The 19,289-nt window shown below is 37.7% G+C and overlaps 1 protein-coding gene across 29 annotated transcripts in view; it reads right to left on the reverse strand.

Annotated features, from left to right (window-relative positions):
* TENM3 (teneurin transmembrane protein 3) overlaps positions 1–18,901 on the reverse strand; it is a 1,286,597-nt gene extending 1,267,696 nt beyond the window's left edge. For 25 of the 29 annotated variants that reach the window (XM_085578773.1, XM_085578775.1, XM_085578777.1 and 22 more), the window contains exon 1: positions 18,534–18,901. The gene's annotated coding sequence lies outside the window, so the exon portion shown is untranslated. Of the gene's footprint in view, positions 1–12,920; positions 13,033–18,533 lie in introns of all 29 variants that reach the window. The other 4 variants (XM_085578800.1, XM_085578799.1, XM_085578798.1 and 1 more) reach the window with 2 other exon arrangements.
* Between the last annotated feature and the right edge of the window lie 388 nt (positions 18,902–19,289).

The raw sequence follows: 19,289 nt of genomic DNA on the forward strand, positions 1-19,289 counted from the left end.
AAGAAAAACAGTTTAAAAACAAAGCTGCCCACAAGTAATTCAAAGTTGAAAGTTACAAAACAAAATCTTCCAAGCAGGACTAAATATTATATAAACCACATTGCATACAGACAACATGAACGGGTTTCACTGCTACCAAAATTTCATTTACCATCACCATTCCCCTTGAAACTGCACATTTTAACCATCTCTAATCCTGTAGACATTGACTAAATAGATATAGCTATATTTATGAGTTGAAAATTATTTAAGTACAAAAAGAATTCCATCTTTGCTCTCAGAAAGACGAATATGAGGAATTTTTCCTCTCTGTTTTGTTAAAAGCCTCAATCTCAAAAGATTTGCAAGACTGTAAACCAGAAAGAATAAAAATGTATTTTTGCATTATTTGCTGACATTTTGAGTGGGTGAAAAAGGATACTTGGTACATCTTTTTGAATAAATCCTGTTGTGATCAGAATCTATAATCATAACTAAATCCTATTTTTCCTTCCTATTTCCTGAATTTAGATGGAGGTGGGTGGGAAGATGAGGTGCAAGAAAGGTGAATAAATCAGGAGGGTATAGTGAGAAAGTGGGACTATTACTGGTACATGATTAACATTCCATCTACTTGGCAAGTCTGGCTTTACCTACAAGCAGCAATACAGGCTTTAAGACAGTCCTTACTCCCAATCAATTAAGTATTTTGCTTTCTAGAGTACCTTTATGAGAAATATTTTGCTTTTTCAGTTGCTTCTCCTATCGCATATTTTTGCATTCTTCAGTTTTCTTTCTTTAGATAGCTGACCTTTCATAGGAATTGAATCTTGATTTTGTATCAGGCAGGTCTAGGATGAATACTTGCAAGAGCCATGTCAATTCACAATTCAAACAACCCTCTTTGGATCAAAATCTGAAAATATTAGGCATTTCCCATTCTTTTTTTTACAGAACAAAGAGCTACAAAAGACTGATCAAATTTGTCACCTGTCTTTCTCTTTCAAAGAGACAAGTTTTACTCCTGCAAGGTATACTAAAAGAAAAAAAATCCAAAAACTTCAGTATGCTTCCTAAACCCTTTTACTTTACAAATATATCCATCATTTGTCATAAATGTCATCTCTTCTTTAATGGATAAACCAGTAAGTCTTCTTCCTACTCAGTTAACTTATTAAAAAAAAAATCTAGGCAAATATACTCTTCTCTGAAAAAATACATATTTTACCAAGTTCCTAGGAAACTTTTAATGGCATTCCAGACACTTTATTTCTTCCTACAAAGAAAATAATAACACAATATGCATTTGTGGTTTTAGCAGAATAGAATCTGGAGGGGAAACAACACTATGGCAGCAAAAACTGGCAACTGCTGACTGATCTTTCTGCCTGAATGCATGAAAAATAATCCTGCATGTCTGGATTGACACTTTCTAATGAACAGACAGTATTATTTCCTCTGATTTTTCTAACTTTACTGTCACTTGTTTGAGCAAGCCAAACCTGGTGAAGAAAGAATGAAGAAGGGAAACTGGAGAAGATGAAGAGAAATAGCTAAGAGGAAAGATAGTGACACATTACTCACTCAAACTGCCACTTAGTTTACCACACTAAAACATCCTACAATTACAGCAGTGTGCTATAACTTTAATATGAATAGATCAAAACACTTCAGTTTTGCTCTGTATTAAGTCCATTATGTAATTGTACAGGAATTTCAATAATGTATTGAAAATTCATTGTGAGAACATAAGAGAGAGGAGAGAAACAGCTACAAATTTGTCCTGCTTTAAAGGGGTTAGGTCTTTTGTGGGGCTAGAATTTTTCCCATACTCTTCATTTCATTTCTCCCGAACTCCTGGCACATGACATTAGCAGCAGGAATAACAAAAAAGGTCTTAGATGCTACTAATGATTAAATTGATACATGAGGTCAATACAGACAAGTCCTTGGCAATTTCTGAGTTAGTGAAACATAAGCACTGTTAGCAGATGCTGAAGTTTCAACTGATTTTTCCAGTGCAGGCTACCAGACACCTGAGCAGATTAAATGGAAGTTTTAGAGTTCTCAGAGAATATCCTCATGTAAGAATAAGGTAATAATCAAATAGCTTGTCTAGAAATGTCTGATTATTCTGTAACTATTTGTGTTCTGCTTTTATCTATGATGTGAGAAGTCACCACTATACTCTATGGGACAAACTTCAAGCACTAGTCCTAACAAGACTTCTGTGTGGCTGCTTGGTAAAGCAGTTATTCCAGAGACAGCTATCTGGAAGAATCAAGTTAGCAGTTCTCAAGAATTACTCTGTTGTCGCAGTACATGACACAGTCGAGACAGCCATATACACAGAGCATCTCCATACAATTCCAGAAGGCTTTAAGCACTTGCCCATATAGAGTAACACCATACCTCATCTGAAGGCTTCAAGTATCTGCCTGAGTAACGTCAGAGTAACAACTGTCCACTTCAGAAAGCTGCAAGTATCTGCCCTTCTTGTCCTTTACCCCAACCTTTTATACCCTCATGTCCCTGCACTGCCCCTGTGTTCCCTCTGCTCCCCTTGGTGGTTGCTCAGTGCCCCTGGGCACTCCCTGGCTCATTGCTGCCAGTGCTGCTCCCCTGCTGCTCACAGCTGCACCCACTGGGGATGAGGCTCAGCTCACTCCCAATCACCACAGCTGTGTGCCTAAACTATAATCACTGAGTATTCTTTGCAGCATTTTTGTAAATATTTTTTATTTAAGTTATATAAATAACTTCCTTATATTTAACTACAGAACTATGCAGAAGTTTCACTATATTTTTCATTTCAAGCCTTCAGATAGATATCTATCTATAAATCTTATCCTCCAGAGTATGTAGTGTTTCAATCAAGTAGACCTTAAAATCTTCCTACCAATGTAGCTTGCTCCTGGTGTATTTATAGAATTCTTCCTGCTCACAAAAAATAAAAGCAGTAACAATCATCCTGAAAAGAAAGAACACTTCACTTTTTCTAATTTCTACATTTAAAAGGAAAGTATAACCAAGCAGGTAAGACTTTCAGAATGCCAACTAAAATCAACAAAATTATTGAGCTAAGTTGCATATATATTTGCTAAGGTGTGTTCTTGTTTTGCATTCAAAGAGTATTGTTTAAACAAATTTTCAATTAATTTTCACTTCCAAATAAATCAATGCATGTCCATACTAATTGTGCCAAATTCCTTTTTATTTTTGTATATTTCCTTCTTGAAAAATGTAAAATTTACCTCTTTCAGAAGGGTAGTTTCAAATTTTTCTCTGGGGTTTCAGGGTTACTTCTTTTTAAAAAGTATTTTCCAATATAATTAACATTTTTTGTTTTCTATCTCATTCAAAATAAGCAACTCTTTCTATAAACCAACTTCCTTTACATGTTGTAACAGTGCCACTAAACAGCAGAAATTTTACAGCTGTGACCTTTTAATAACTAGCTGAGATATTAGCATTAATTTGGATCCCACCACAGCTAAGCAATTTCCTCAGTTTTTTAAGAATAGGGTTTTTTTCCTCCTTAATTGCTAATTGGATAAGAAAGCTATCTTTCTCAAGCTTTCCTCTAATGACTAATACACAGCTCGGTCAAAAATCTGACATCTACATTCCTGAAGTCCTAGAAAAGGAGGAACTGAGGGACATTATTGTAGTCCATACTGATTACAATCTCTTAGGAAAGAGCTACTCTAGTTTTCACAGCAATGGATTTAAGGGTGGATGTTTCTGACAGAAAGAAGCTACAGTATCTTCCTCCTGAACTTGTCCAGCAAAGCTTCATGGTAAAAGACATTGGATCACTCCACTCTGCCTTACAGATTTACAATAATAAATTGTCGAAGGCAGCAGCAGCAAACTGACTTCTGATAGAGGTGGCAAGCTGGCAAGGTGTTTCTTCTCTTTTTCAGTTTTCATGACTTTTCAACATCACCAGCTCCTTAAGGACAAGATGCTCCTCTAGTTCAGGTGTATTAGCAGACAAAGGTACACTTTTAGTACAATTTACCTTGTTTTGAAGTTCTTCAGTATTCACTCAAGCTCACCACTGATGCAGAAAACCCCAAAAAAAGTAACAAGTAAATCTGCAGTCCTTTTGCCCCCAGCATTTAAATTCCTTGTGCTCTGCTGAGCTGTAGACTTCTGTACTGAGGATCCCAAAATGATTATAGACATGATGCTAGATAGGACTAGTTTTTGTAATACACTAATTTTCAACAGTAGTTTGAGTGGCTTTCATTCAAACAGTAAAACTATACACACAAACAAAAATCTGCTAATCATTTTGAGAGCCATTAAAACTGCTATAAGGATATTCAGATAAAATGAAAAAATTGGCCTGCCAGAATTCAAACCTAACAGACACTAAAATTTCAGAAAAAAAATCTACCCATGTTTAAGAGATCAGGATTTCCAATAACCCATCTTTATGTATGTCAAGTGCAAAAGTCAATTACATAATTGCTGTCATTATTAACACATAGTATTATTGTGTATTAATAAATTAATATATTCAGGCATTTGAACAACAGACATGAAACAGCTCTTGTAAAATAGTAGCTATATGCAGGTGAAACAACAAACTTGCTTGCTCTAGTTTCTCATGCCCTAGATGTTATTTACTACAAATACCGCCATATTAGTACAAATTTATATCAAAGATAAATCTAGCAAAATAACAGCTGATTTTTGACTTACACATACTTTGGCTATTCCAAAGTAAGTGATGATACATATATCTGAATTTCCCATAATTGTAGATATATGACTTGAATTCTTCTTTACTACAAACTCAGTGTTTTCCTCTCGTAATGTAACAGAACTTCACTTACATTCTCTGCTGATTGAATCTCTCAGCTAGCCTGTGAAAGAGATCTTGGGAGCTCTTTTGAAATTCTCCTGAAAGAGCCACCCTTCAGACAAAGTGCAGCAGGGAGCTCTGGGTAGTAAACAGTCCCTCTGATATCCAGGATAGACCTTTATATTGATTATAGGCAATAATCACTATGCTATCTCTTCAGTTCTTACTTATCATTTGTGAGACATTTATACTACCTTCTAGTAAACTGGCTGGCACACTTCCAGTGGTAACATTCTAAGACTTTCTGCATTTTAAGGTGTTTTTTCTTTGACTAAACCCTTCTGCCAAGAGTAATTTTCATGTAGGAAAAGTGTTTAATCTGAATTACAAAGAGGAAACCCTTTTCTCGACTTCTAAATTTGATTCTTTAAAATTCTTTACTACTGTGCTTATGTATAGTTATAATTCTGGTTATAGCATAATAATGCCTCAGAAACCTCCTTTAATACCTCCTCCCTACAAAAAGCAAGTCATAATTTTACTTCACACACATTCACCCATATTAAGACAGACGAATTTTACAAAGACTATGCTCATTCATCTCAAAAACTACAGTTCTGCCCCTTGTTGTTATAAAGAGAAATAAAGAGTACTTAGCATTTTTGTTATGACTTATATACTGAACCTCTTTCTTCATCTGGTAATTAAGCAAAAATAATTTTTTATGTTTGAAGCTAAAGTACACAGAAATGTTACAGAGCAAATGATCATATTAATCAGATAAGGTACTTCACTGCATGTGCCATGACCAAGAACTGATTTGAGATATATTTTTATCCCCACATATGCATTTTTGAAATACAGAAGGCATTTATTACTTGCTGTGTGAATATAAGGGACACACATTAGCACCACAGAGTTTAAATTTACACCATTTCAGTATCTTTTTTTTAAAGCAATTGAGGTGATTACTCAGAGGTCTTTGGTAGGACTGCTAGTATACAGGCTCCCACCACAGTCTTAATTTTCTTTCTTTTACTAGCAGATTGCTAAACATTATCACGTGACAATAAAACAATACAGAAACCTTTCCACAATGTTTTTCCTAGTAATATAGAGTTGTTTGAACCCTAGAACTCCTGTCAAGTTTCTGACAAAGTTCTCTGCCAGTCAAATTATAACCGTGAGTCTCCCTGACACATTAAGTAAAAAAATACATTCTGTTTTTGTAACGCATGTTATAATATTGTGATAATAGAAAAGTGGCTTATACACTTCACTACACTTATTTCTGAAGCTATCATTCTTCAAGTACAATGGTTGACATTTACTAACAATGCCTAAATGCTAAAGCTTTTATATCCAGCTCTGACATTGAATGCCTGTGTCTACAACCTTAGCAGTCAACAGCTTTAAACTTTACTGAGTTGAAACCTAGATTCTAGTTCCTGCTCATAGAATTTATCCACTAACTATATAATGAAAAAAAAAACAAAAGCAATCCAGTGGTGCATCCATATTCACTGCATTTTAGAGTGATTATTTCTTGGTTACTTCTCTTTCAAAATTACTTGTTGCGCTGTAAAAACACTATCCTGTTTCTCTAGGATACAGGAGTTATTAATTAAAGACGGCAGACTGAGACACCGGTGTTTCTCCTGACTGCACATCCCTAGGCACTAAGAAGTGCCTGTAATCACTATTATTGGCCTTTCAAGGAGAATAAGCACCTCACATAAGTGTTTACTCCTATAAGAACAACATGAGATTTCTGGCTGTTGAGTGAAAAGACAATTCAAGTGTACAGCCCTGAGTCAGTCTTCCAAACCCTAAAGAGATGTGACATTTCAGACTAAACACTGTACACCTGACATTTTCTGTTCACCAGTTTTCTGCAGCTGCTCAAGGAGCAGCTAAGTTTTCTGACCAGACCTCATAAAACAGTTTCTCCATTAAGCACAGAGAGCTGAAGTGCTCTAACCTGACAGACTAGATAGGACTGCTTAATTTCCCAGAATTAAAATGCATGCTTGACCATACTTGGTATATCCAGAAAAATCCCAGCCATACACAACAAAAGCAGTCAGTGACAAATATGCATTTATTAAAGAGCATCTTCAGCTCATTTGGACACTGGGCTTCAACACACTATTCGATGAGGAGAGCAAGGACAGTCATGAAGGAAAATGTCTTGTAAATCAGCATTAAAAATTACATTATAATAAAGTGATACAGGGTACCTGATAAACAAGAGAAAAAGCTATTCAGATTGTAAAGCAGTTTCAATTAGCATCCCAGACCTCTGTAGTAACAAGTTAACCATTAATCCATAGAGGAAATATCAATGACAGACTGAGAGGAGCCAGTCATCACCTGCCTACAGATATACCAAGAAATTGATTCACCACATTGCTGGATTTCAACCAAATAACTGACCAACCTAAGAAAATTCCTCACAATAAAGCACCTTTATATGATAATTTAGCTACAAGGTAAGATATATGTCTATTACATAAAGTGATTATTGACTACGAGAAGCTTTCAATTTAGGAGAAAATTACTTTGTATGAGAGCTCTCCAGAGATAGTGACAAAGGTTACATTTTCCTCTTTTAATGCACAATAAAAGAGAATGAGGCTTCCACTGGCCTATTCTATATTAAATCATCAAAAAATGGAAGGAAAGTTAAGTAAGGATAAAATTATTCACACAGATTTTCACATTCTGTCCAAAAGTTAATTCCCTCCTCTCTCCCCTTGCCCCCTAAAGGAGTGCAATATAAATAAAATTACTTGAATCTGAAATCCACTGACAGTATTTTTCTCACCAGCTACACATATACTTGAACCATGAAGACTTCATGTTAATGAAGATGCAAAATTCACTGAAGTAATAAGACATAACATACTAATACTTGTAAGAGAAGGGTGAAAATGAATTAAATAAATTCTGTTAATCGGATCAGATGGCCTCTTGTGCTCACTCATAACATACTTGTAATAACATACTAAATATTGTTAACTGTAAATCAAATATAAAATATTTTAAAACATTAAAAATTATATTCCTCGTCCATTTAAATGAATTATAAATTATTTGAGTTTTTTTTACCAGCTGGACAATAAGAGAGGCTGATAATTGAATCTAAAACTTGTTACCTTGAAACATTAACAAAAGTTTGAAAATTTAAATCCACTTACAATAAAATCCAATTAAAGAACATATTTATGTATTTTATTTATTAATATTCTAATAATTTCAGGAAAAATGTGGGAAAAAAATCAAATCAAAACTTTCACAAGATTAAAATAATGAAAAAAAATACTGGTCCAAGAGAAAACTAAAACTTTAGCTTCTAGTCTGATGTAGTTTCGCATTCAGCATTTTCATAGTAGATTTCAGGCTCACTGTGCTAAGAAAATATGTGCATATAAATAACTTTTTCTATTTTTTATGTCCTGCATATGATTTGGTTTAATAGTGAGATAAAGCCTCTTTAAAAAGAAAAAATGTTATTTATATATTTAGAAGTGAAGGATTACATATCCAGAGTAAACATGGCATTTATTTTAACTACACTTGGCTTAATGAAGAAAACTCCTGAAAAAGCAACTGAAAAGAATAAGGCATTTGAAAACTATGTAAAATGTGAAGAAAATTATATTTTCAACAGTTTTGCATCAGCAGTTCTAGCCAAAATACATATAATACACAGTCAGTCCTCAAATCCTGTAAACCCTTACATAATCAATTAAAATTAATTTCTCATTAAAACCTACTTGTGTTTAGCCACTTTCACCACAGTGACAATAGTAAAATATTCAATAAATAGAAACTACCATTGTAATATTTACAATATGCAGTATATTTGATAGCTTTTGTTAGTTCTAAATCACACAAAAGTACATGCAATTTTTACTTTGCAGTGTTACACTATCCTCATATTTCCTTGCAAAAAAATATTATAATAGAAAAAGACTGATTATTGATTTTGAAGCACTGGAGGTATAATACAATACATTAATTCCACACATTACATGGCATAAGCCCTTAGAAGACAGTAAATGCACAATTTAGACAGGTTTGGTATTCCTCACAGAGGATGTCACAAAGATGAAAGCTTTTGTTTTGTAAAAGTTCATGATAGTGGCTTGAATGTCTAATTCCTGAAATACCTTACTTATGACACATATTTTTTTCCCCATTTAGCAGTGTTTCTACTGTGGTTATTGAGGGTTTTCAAACAAAAAACATTACTACTGACATTTAGACTTCTATTGTGAGTCCCCTCAGCATCCAGACTTGGCAAGCTTTAAACAATTAAAGACATTTATTCACCATCTTAGAGTACAGAAGGAATGTCAGGAAAATGCAGGATAAATTCAGGAAGGTTTTTATTTGTTGTCGTCAACTTTGATTGTTTCTCCTTTGAAACTACTGGAGGTTCAGTATGCAATATTATTTTTTGTAGCTTACAGTTTACTGTGTATCCTTTGTCACTGTAGATATTTTACGAACATGATAGACCTTTCAAAAATGCTGTCATATAATGAACAAGGATATGTTCACTGCAGTGAAGAAATAGAAACAAGGAATTCACTGAAATGCAAATTGACATTAAACCTAGAAGTGGCCTCCCAAAAGTAAGATTGAGATGAATTACCATGACAGTGATGAAATAGAGTCTTATACCTATGTACCCAGTGTGCATCTTTCCTAGGTAAGTTGACAAGTGTTTCATGTGGCTAACACTCTTTACTGTCTTCAAATTGGTTTTCAGGAAAAAAAAAACATTTAAAAATATAATAACATTGTGTTATTCTGAGCAAGTGTAACTGCTGAGCACACCTCTTAAACAGATCATACTTTGTATACTAATGAAGAAACAATTTTTGTCAATAGACAGTATTTTAATCTGAGAAACACCCTCTAGTTTCCTCATATCTTCCTCGTGATTTATTCGTTCTGTGAGAAACTTAAGAAAGAAGAGCTGCTACACAGGTTTCACAATAAATCTTTTCCCAGACTTACAGGTTATTCACAAAAAAAGATTGCCTGCGACTCAGATTTGGCTCCCAAAATACCAATTTAGGAGTATTTCTATGGGGAGGTAAAGGGCACTGATACAGTCAGACAAAGGCTCCCAAAAAAAGACAGCCACTCAACTCACAAAGATCAGGATACAGTACTCAGGGCTGACCACTGTGAATTCCATTACAAGTCGTAAATGCAGATAGCTACAATAACAGCAAGAATACAGTCACACCTGAGAAACAGGTATGACTAAAACAGAAGACCAAGAGGGAAGACCTGTTGGCTGGCTGGAAAAAGTCATTCTAGTAAAGAAAAGCAGCAGTAGAACATTTCTGTAGCAAAAAATACACTAGCTGGCTGCACACTGCTTACTCTACACCAAGTTATTTATAAATAAATAGCAAATAAGCTCCTCAGTATGTGATCGCAGAATTTCCGATCCGAAACAGGTGGTAGAATGGTACATGATTAAGTGAAAAAAATCCCTAAAACTGAAGCCCAAACCCAAGATAAAAGTGAGAAAGCTTAAAGGTTAACTACATTGTCTAAAGTTCCAAATAGCAAAAAATATTGTTACATGTTTTATTAGTTCATTGCTTACATAAATGCATACATTTTGACAAGACAGGGGAATCTTACGTCCTATACAAGGAAATAGCAGAATTTATACTCATAAATGCACATGCCACATAGCAAAAGAACCCTGTCCTGCTCTCTGACTAAGTCTCTAGGTCTTATGGAAGAAGACAGCAGATAAAAGATAATAATGAAACCATCTCAAAACTTTCTGATTACAGAATATAAATAATACTAAGCATGAGGCAGAAGTTCCACAAGGCTTTTTTCTAATGACAATGGTGGCTAAAGCAGATTCCATCTCTACCCCTACTTTGCACCCTCATTTGCACCAGAAAAACTTACTGGAGGCATTGAGGTAATTCAATGTGGTTGAAAATGTTTTGGGGTTTTGTTTTGGTTTGTTTTTTTTGCACCTCAGAATTACTAATTTTAGATCAGTTGGTTGTGTGTATGGTTCTCTAAATCAATTGAAATTGTTGTTAGAGAGTAGAAATAAACAGCCAAAGAATTTGAAGAATTTAACTTTTCCATCAAGAAAAATATGTATAGAATCAAGGTTTCATGTACAGTTTTTGAAAATCAGCCACTGATACTCAGTCAGGAAAAGAAAATATTATATGTGAAAGTTTTATAATGAAGGGAAAAAAAGCTTTGGAAAAATACCAGTTTTCCTTTCACTAATAAATTTCTCATTCACTGCCCAAAGACAGATATTCTCTGTAATTCTTTACCATTATGAAAACTAGTAGCTGAACCAAAAATTGACAGACTTATTCACAATATTACTCTACATGACACTAGCAGCAGTGTGAAATTGAGTGTGATCACAGCACCAGTCAATTCTACTGGTTCAGAGAGTTTTCAGTTTAGGTCAGTTTTATCTTCTCATCCTCATGTTCTTCAGTCCCAGGATAAAGAATACAGACAGAGAAAAAGACAGTAGAACGAAAGACTTTAAAAAAGAAACAAGGGCAGAAAATTGTAGAAATTACTAAAAGCTCTTCCAGTTCTCCAAGAACACAAAGCCCACACAGCATAAGGTAAACTCTGTGCATCTAGAGACCCCACCTAGCTTAAGCCTAAGGAAGACTCATATTGTTTAGGACATTCACTGCATGTCCTCTAGGAGGTCATCACAAGGTTTTCAAGAGACAAACTTCATACCCAATTTATGTCTTATTCCAAAAAAAGTAATGGGATTTTTTATCAACAACAACAACAACAACAACAACAACAACAACAACAACAACAACAATAATAATAATAATAATAATAATAATAATAATAATAATAATAATAATAATAAATCCAGACTTTCCACCCCTTCCCTTTGTGACTAACCTCTTTGCCCCAAGGACTTCTGACAAGGTGGTACTTAAAAGCCTTTTCTGCTCTCTTCTTACCATTCATTCCTTTCTTCCTTATGTTAAATCCAATCCTCACCCCTTCACTTCCTACTAAAGAATAACTACTTGTCTTCTTCCTTGATTGTTTTAACAGCTAGTGCTGGTTTGCCAACCAGTCTCCTGCAACCTTTTCTCATCCTCTCTCTCTAGTTTCTTCCCCACTATTTTGCATGACGAATCAGAAAGCATACCTGAGAAAATACTAAATTACAAGTATTCACTAGTGAATCTAAGGAAGGGTGGTAACACCTGACCCTTATTCTAGCCTCAGTGTAGCTAATCCTAGCTATTGCTGAAGTCAACCCTAACTAGTCAGTCTTTAAGAAAAATATAAAGTAGAATCTTCATTCTTGAGCACTTTACAACAATCTACAATTCATTTTCCCAGGGCCACATAAGCCACAGTAAATCTTTTGCAAAGTGAAGTAAAATTAATTAGTTTTTCAGCTGCAAATGAACATATTTTACTTCCCACTGAAATGAAATAGGAAATTTGCTGTTTAGTCTGAAAGGCAGCTAAAAATCCAATTAAATTAGCAGTAACTTTTAAGTGAATGGACAGTACCTTCTTACCCATGGTACCTAATTCACAGGCTATCCTGTGCCTGCACCCTAAATGAGGAGATTTGCTGAAATTAAAAAAAATAGTATGAATCTCTACTGACTACTGCCTCTTAACTTCAAAGCTTGATTTCCCCTTAGACCATCAGCTAGTCCATTTTGATTCTGATACATGTACTTTATCCTTTTCACTATAGGAAATACTTAAAATAGAAAGACTTAAAGAAATAGAAATACTTAAAAATTATGGTCGTAAGACTTGTATGTTCCTTGAATACAGACTTTTATTTCAGTCTAAAACTAGGTTTAGTAATCTCTGCTGTCCAAGAACAAGCTATACCCCAATGATTTACAGGGGTTAGCATGTAACTGAAACAGTATTTTTTACAGTGGCTGAGGTGGGACTTATTGCAGACATCCACCAAAACAAAACCAGTATTTTTTCCAAAAAGAAAAGCATGAAACAGATTTTGCTTTCACTAAGATTATGCTTCATATCTCCTGTTATATCAAGTTGTAATCCTAAATATAGAAGCAGGACTCACCATCAGATTAAACATGCATGTAGCATCTGCAGGAACAAGTTTTGAATGGGTTTTCTCACTCATAAATCAGTGCAATTTCTGATAATTTTGCTAGCAGTTCAAATTATTTCATCTGAAATCATACAGATAATGGTTAGTCTACCATAAAGTGGAATCATGTCTTTCAGAGCTGAGTTAGTAGTGTTTCAGTCCAAACTTCTACAAGCTTCATTCCTGCTGTGACCCATAGGCAATATCCATTGTCAATTATCACACACTGCATCCTTCCTCACCGAACTTGCTCTAAAGTGGATAAATACAACCTCTGTCCTTTCTGTCTGGCTGTCTTCTCCTGACTGTGCCCTGCTCCATGCCCTTGGAAACAGGTGAACTTCTTTTGAACATCATTAAGGCTACATCTCAGTGTTACCCTGTCCTAAGGAGAACAGATTTACAACACAGAGTGTGGGAGCAGTACCTCAGCCTGAATGATGTACCACCATATATTTCTTCAGAGATTGAGTCAATTTGATTTCTAACACCGCTTTAAAGATAGGATGACTCCTAAATACACAGAACTGTCAATGCATAGGTGTCTACCTGAAGGGAAGAGCAACTTGACCACTTCCCCCTGTGTTCAAAATGTTCCTACTCCAGCTATTCCACAGAGCTCCAGATCACACACAGAGAGATGGCTGCCAGTCTGCCTCTGCAGATCTGCACTGTCTAACAGTCATAATGCCATATTCTGGAACACAGCTCCTATTCTTGCTTTCTTTTACCCTTGGAGGAAGTAAAAGATTCAGCTGCCAGAAGGTAGGTCTGGTCTTGGGTATTGGTACAGACTAGGACGGCAGCAGAGAGCCACCATGTGTGGGCTCCACAGATTTCTGTAAACTGTCCTTGCATTCATTCCATGAAGGGAAAGAGATTCTGCTCTCATTAGGTAGCTAAAATAGAAATATATTATGACCAGATTTCTCTGGGCATCTTATAGGACACTATTTAGGACTTCTGCAGAAACACTTCCAATTGAACAGGCAAAGTTAAAATATTCTTGTCTGCTGAAAGTATGTTTGCTTAGACATAGAACTGCTAATCAATGGAGAACATTATGCTGTTGTAACATTTGATTCAATTTACATTACTGCCTAATTAACACTGGAACATTTAGCAGCTATTAGAAGAGACATTCTCAAGAGTTCCAGATTTCATCAGAGCTCCCAAGCAGAGTTTCTTTCATGTAATACTTCACAGTTAAAATCTGAAGCAACAAAACTAAATTATCTTGGACTCCATTTGTGTTTCTAGATCAAAAGTACTTGCAAATATTTCATGCTGATCTTTCTACATGCTGCAATAAAAGACACTTCCTGTATTTTAAAAGAATCTTTGCAAAATCTGTCTTATTTTTTAATAGATGGAGTCCAAGTTACTTGCTAGGTAAATTAAATCTATAAGAAGTTTGTAAATCAGATAGTGTCTCTTGCTAAGATAATTAAATAAGACTGGTTTCCACACAGTATAATCATACTCAGGTATGTAATAGTGCATGTGTGCATTAAATAAAGAACAGTTTCCTCTGTTTGATAAAATGTTAGTCTTCAAAAACCTTAGTTCTTGGCTATCCACCATTAAATTCCTGAAATCATAGTCCAGAATTAATGGGTCCACGTGTAAGGCTTGTTTTCTTTACAGACCTGAATAAAAGAATACCATTTCAGAAATGAGAACATATTAATGACCTAACAGAGCTGCAAGTTTTGTATGAAATTCTTTATTGCACAAATAAAAGCGTAATTTAATGTTTTAGTCATTGTGATAACTTGCAAACCTGACTCGCCTAAGCCTATAGAATGTTTTAGTTTGTAATTTCAATTGCTGCCTTTAATGATGTAAAATGCTGTTATAACAGAAGAAAAACAAACAAAAAACCTCAGCATATGTAAAGCAAATATATTTTTAAAATCCCCATAAGTATTGGCTTCCAGATCTTTTATTCCAGTATTCATCACAGATTATTATTATTATTATTTTTATCATCTACACTAGAAATATTCTCAGATACTGAACTTCACTGACCCTTCACCTCAATGCATTAACAAACATCTTGCTTGTTTCTTAAATATTTGTTTTACCTGGTATGAGTTGCAGTTGTAGCTTCCAAGTCAACCATTGGGTATTTTACTGTTACAATAGAGGCATGCCCAGAAACTGATATTCCCTCATTTAACAAGAAATGTATGTTAATTAGACAGGATTTAAGGACTTATTTCTTTTTCCCTCAATATTAAAATTGCATTTTCCAGGATTAAAATTTTCAGGTTTATCGATCTGGAATTGTCAGTTTAGCAAATACAACATTTCTAGAATCTGTGTATAAAACTCTGTATGTGTTTTTTAGACAGTGTCAGAAGAGCTGAAAGGAACTTTCATTCTAGCAAGGACAGTAAATTTAACATTATTATAACAAATGGTAGGGTGAAAGATAGGTTTCAAGTGCTACAAATTGGAAGCAATAGAAAAGAATATGCTTAATAATGCTAGGGAACCTTCTTGCATAGATTTGCAAAAAGAGAATTGGGAAAGATCAGGGGGAAAGTATCTACATGTTATACAGAAGAAATGTGTCTGTTTCAGTAGAAGGATTTTAAAAGCAGAGTTAATTTTCTTGTAAAATGTATGCTGGTATCATTTTAATACAATATATGGAAAATATAAAAATAACCTCCCCCAGCACCCAGCATTATACTATCCAGTATGTCATAGAGCATACTTTTTAATATTCCTTTTGTCTCAGAGTTGTGGGGTTTTCCCCCTCAAAAAAGAAAACCCTCTACAGCATTTTCTCACACTCCATGTTTTATTAAAGACATATAACAAATCCAGATGTCAAGACATCAGTATTTTGTAAATTTCTTATAACACATTCACCTATCTATTTATCAGCTGTGCGGAAAGTCATGCTTTTGTCCTGGTGGAAATCCAATCTTAACATTAAACACCATCTTCATTTAAACTAATATTTTTACAGGAACTGAGGAAAAATACAGAAGTTCTGTTGTTCTGATTTTTTAGAAACACTCATTTGGACAGCATAGACTGGAATTCAGGTTCAGAAGTCAGCAGCAATGCTCATAAGAAATGTTTGAATACTTTGGTGTGCAAGAATAAAGGAAGTCTTTGAGAAATGTATCTATAATAGTGAAAAGAGAAAGGTTGGGATACAACACAGAGATTTCTAAGTGACAGCTATAGCACCCAAGACAAGAAGCAAATAAATTACTTTCACATTTACGAATATAACTTCCGTGAAGCTCACTCTTTTCACCGACTTGGGAGACACATACTCCAAGCCTTTTCAGTGTTTAGGCCAGCATTTCAGGAGCTTCTTTATGCATTCCTATACCTCAAAGGAGGCACAAATCTATACTGGTGATAAAAACTCATGATTGACTGAATAAAGCATAGGTATATAAAAGTCCTAACGTACTTTACATCTTTAATTAGGTGCTATTCTCTACAGTACCTCTTAATATAGACTATCCTATCTAATTTGTGAAGTTAATCTCTTATTAAATTCAATTTCTGGCACTTTCCTTAAGAATACGTCTTTGATTAAGATAATGGAAAATATTTTGTCTCTGGAAATAAAAATACTGCAAATGTATGATTACATTATATTGCTTCTTGTTATGCCAACTTTATTACATTAAGAAAACTTTTACAACAAAATGCAACAAGTTTATGCAGTCATTGTAGGAGTTTCTCATACAACATATTCAAATTCTGCAAGAAACATGAGAAATGTGAAGAATGAAGAGTTCTGAAAATACAGTTTAACTGCACTTACTTATCACTTTATTACTGAAGTAAAGTGTTTAACTTGGAATGTTATTATTATTTTAAAAAAAAACCTTAGCTGTTTAGTTATAAAAATATGAGAAAAGTGTTTTTATACCATCCCATATCCAGACACCACAATATTAAATAACCATTTTTTCTGATCAGTGTAAGTGCCACAAAGATATATAGAATTCAAGTATTAAGTGGTTAGCAGCATAAAATTCAAGTTCAATTATCAATTCAGTAAAATTCTATTAGTTGAAGATGGAAGAAGATTTCACTGGAAAATATGTAAAATATTGCCACCCCTTTGGTTTGTTTCACACACATTTCTACACCATTTAGCCATATTTACCTGTTAAAGGAAAAGTGATGAAAATCCAGCCTTCTCTTAACCAATGCTCTAAAATTGGGCAAAGGCTGTCCCAGTGTTGCTGGCCAATATAACACCTTAAGCTCTTGCAGAAGTGTTACCATCACTGTAATATAATTATTTAACATTCAAACACTCTATTCAGCTCCCTAGAAGAGTAAAGTTTCCTATTTTAAGAAAACCTTCCCATTTAATGTCATTAACTATCCAATTAGTATAGTCTGTTACTTGCTAGGTGCAGAGTACTGGGAGAATATTTTAATTGTTAATCACTATTGAATAATTTTAGCAATTATGCTTTTATACATTTTGTGATAATTAAGACAGAATACCCCTCGAATCTGATCATCTTCCAATACTCAGTGACAAGCAGAACGACCATCAATGGCAGAAAAAATACGCGTGTGACCAGGGGTAACGCTAACAGCGCAGGGCACCGTGTCCACCTGCAGTGCCCGCAGGAAGGCGCGCACCGCCCGGCGCACCCCGCGCACCGCATCCACCTGAAGGACCCATTCCGGCCACTGTGCAGCGGCTTCGGGGTACCGGGCCGCTTCGCACCGCGCCTACGGGCTCCGCTGGCCGCACTGCCTAAGCCGAGCTAAGGCATCACCGCCGCCGCTCCCCACGGCTCCACCTGCCGGGCGCCCGCGCCCCGCAGCACCGCTCGCTCGCTCGCTCGCTCGCTGCCTTCCCCGCGGCGCCGCCACCGCGGGGCGGGCAAAGCCACCCGGTGCCCCGATGCGCATCTTCCGCGCGGCCGGGCGCAAGCATCGTATCCGTCCCTCCTGAGCATCGGCAACTTTCTCTCCTTCCAAAGAGGAGGCATGCCACCGGGGGCTGCTGCCAAGAGCTCACAAGCAGCCGCATGGCACAGGCTCCCCGCAAGGCAAACCCCTGGAGGTGCTGGAAACAAAGCGGAATTACCTAAAAGGGCACAGGTCTGCTCGCGGCCGCCTGGACCCCAGACGGCAGGAGAGACGCCCTCCTCCCTCCCTCCGCAGGACGCTGCCTGTTGCACGGGCCCCGCGGGTTCTCTGCAGGGCAAAAAACAACTTCGCTCCGCCGGGCTCCCGCGCCGCCTCCGCGCCGCGAACTCGCGTGGGGAGCGGGACCCCGGGCTGCGGCCCCGAGCGGCAGCAGAGGCGAGCGGCTCGGACAAACCCCTCTCCCGACAAGGCTGAGCCGTGCTTTGCAAGAGTGGGACCCCCACCTTTTCCGCCCCCCGCGGCTTCCCTCTGCGCAAAACCAATTAACCCCGAGCGCTCGCCCTCCCGCAAAAGGCAAGAGAGGGGGTGCGGGAGCAGACAGGAGGCAAAGTTTGATAAATGAGCATCTCCTGCAGTGACAGGTGACTACGGAGCGGAGGCACCCTCCGCGCCGGGCTGGGCAGAAGTGCGGCAAGAAGCACTCACCTGTCCGTTGCCCTCCGGCAGGCGCGGAGGGGAAGGCGGGCAGGCGAGGGACACAGCCCCGCGCTCCTCTGCCGTCCGTCGGCCCCAGCGGCAGGCAGGATGCCGGGCAGAGGGCCCGCAGAGCAGCGGGGCCGCCCCGGGCAGGCACCCGTCAGCGGAGCAGGTGAAGCGGGGCGGTCGCCGCCGCCGGAAAGCAACACGTTTGGCTCTGAACTTTGCAGCTCCAGTCACAAACAAACAAATAGAGCCCAAGAAGGACCTCTCCCATCCGATCCCAGCCTTCTCGGCAGCCGCTGCCTCTCTTATTGGTGCGGAGGTTATTTATTTATTTGATTTCTGCCCCCTCCTTCCCCTCCTCCCCTTCCACACACACCCCCCCCTTCCCTTTCACTTCCCCTATCCCTCCCCCCTCCCCGGCCTTCCCTCCCCTCCCTCACGCCGCGCAGACAGCCCCGGTCCCAGCGCGTCGCACGGCGCGGCCGGGCTGCTCTGCGGCCGGCGGCAGCGCCGGGTGCCGGGCGAGGGGCGGGCGCGCCGCGGGGAGGCGGGAGCGGAGGCGGGCGGGAGCGGGGCAGCCGCCGCTCCGCTGCCGGGCGAGAGCCGAGAGCGGGCGGGAGCTGCTCCCGGATGCCCCGTCCTCCGCACCGGGCAGCGGGGGCAGGAGGGCGATCCTGCTGCTCACCGCAGGGATAGGGCAGCGGGTGATCCTGCTGGTCGCCGTAGGGATGGGGCAGCCTGGCAGGGGATGACGGGTGA

This window comes from Lonchura striata, chromosome 4 (genome assembly GCF_050655825.1).
Source record: "Lonchura striata isolate lonStrDom1 chromosome 4, ASM5065582v1, whole genome shotgun sequence".
Classification (NCBI taxonomy): domain Eukaryota; kingdom Metazoa; phylum Chordata; class Aves; order Passeriformes; family Estrildidae; genus Lonchura; species Lonchura striata.